This window comes from Crocodylus porosus, unplaced genomic scaffold (genome assembly GCF_001723895.1).
Source record: "Crocodylus porosus isolate Cpor-Errol unplaced genomic scaffold, CroPor_comp1, whole genome shotgun sequence".
Classification (NCBI taxonomy): Eukaryota; Metazoa; Chordata; order Crocodylia; family Crocodylidae; genus Crocodylus; species Crocodylus porosus.
This window is the reverse complement of record NW_017728945.1, coordinates 210,990-212,876: the sequence shown is the minus strand read 5'-3', so window position 1 is coordinate 212,876 and position 1,887 is coordinate 210,990.

Here is a 1,887-nt window from a genome sequence, read left to right as displayed (position 1 = left end):
TGGTGAGTTCTTGCCTTTAAATCTTCCCTGATTTTTCCAGCAAATGGATTCACCTGGCTGCACATGCTTAGTGTTCAGATGTCAGATCATTACAACAACTCATCCAAACCTGTGAAGCATTCAAAGGTCAGGTACTTATAAATAACTCTCTCTGCTCTGTTTTCTCCACAGCTAGTGACCTGTTCTTATGTTCTCTCACTGTCACATAGAAAGACACAAATACATGAAATACTGCTGCTACACTACTAATTATTTGAAAGTCTGCACTATGGCCAGAGCTGGGGCCACAGACTCAGAGTCCACTATTCTCAAAGCGATTAGGTGCCTAACTCATTGGGACTCTAGTCTTTGAGACCCATGCACCCTAGGAGTTAGGCACCAGGAAAGGAGTTGTGTATACTCTGCTTAAGACCGGGGACTGCAAACCTGGGTCTGATCCTGCCCCAGCCACTGACTTGCTGAGTGACCTTGGGCAACATCTCCGTCCCTATCTCTTCAGGAGTACAAGACTTGCGTTGGCTAAGGCAGGATGGGAGAAGCCATTAACTCATGCAGGTCTGAAGATAGATGCTCAGAGGATTGGCGCTATCAGGGTGGGATTCAGCCTACTGCAGAGGGGCCAGGGAAAAGACCCTGGTTCCCCTTAAGCCCTAAGTGATTTAGAAGCTTGTCCCAGGGGCCACTGACACCAAAGCAGCAAAGGTCTTTGCTATCAGCATTGCCCTGCCATCTCTTTTGACCCAGTAGCCCTGATCTGGCAGAGGAAAGAGTGAGTCTCCTTGGTGAGGAAGCCTGACCAGCCTGTTCCACGCAGGTTCTGCGGCCCCTTTTCATTTGAGTTAACGGCGTCGTTTATTTTGTTGCGCTCTCTCCCTCCCTGCTCTCTGCACCCACCCACTGCCAGCGCCTGTGCCACTTGCCTGGCCTCCTTTCCTTTGTCTGCCCCCCTCTGCGGTCGTGTGACTGCTTTTGTGCAGCCCCCGCGACACAAAAGCTGGCCTGACCTAATTTGAATCAGTGCCATTGAATCCGTTTGTGTTTTATCTCCCAGCACAAGGGATGTTCTCCTGGTTCGCGGGCAGCCCAAATGAATGGCTAATTACGGCATTGTGCAGAGAGCTTTGTCTCCCAGGCTGTCAACTTCCCTCCTGCAGGGGCCTCCATGTTCCCCCTTCTCTTGTAACAAGCACGCAGGCTGTTTTGGGGAAGATTTGGGAGTTCTCCTGGATCTGTCGAGCACAGGAAGCAATGCCCTGCACTACTCGTTACACTAATGAAAGGCCTGATTCACCGGTGCAGTGACTGTCGTGAGAGGGAGATTCACAGCATATGCATTACCACAAGAGCTTTCCCTGGGGGATGCCCCTGGGAGGCTATGATACAAAGGCTGGTGTTTTCCAGGGGCCCTGGGAGCTGGGCTGGCAGCAGTTTTGAACCCTGGTGGGATCAGCCAAGTTGGGGAAGGAGACCTTATGGAGTAGGGCCCAGACTGAAAGCAGTAGGCTGGTCCACCAGGAAGGGGGTCACATGGTAGATGCACAACCTGTCCTTGTAAAAGAGGTAACACCTGGACTTGGCCATTCTTGTCAGCAGCTTTGTGCGTGCCCTCAGGGACACAGCAGGAAGGATTCAGCTGGCTCGTGGTATCCATGGCCAGTACCAATCAATGGGAAGCAGGGACACCTGGAAACGAGTGTGACTTGCCCAATGTCACACAACAGACCTGGGAGCAGAACACAGGTGTCCTGTTTCCTATGCCATTGCTCTACCTATTTAGCACCACTGCCTCTCTTGGTATGGCTCCTTCCCCCTTTCTCGTTGGGCTCCCCACTGACACTTGTCATGGATCATGTTTGAACAGGCAGGGCTAGGGACCCCCCGTCTACA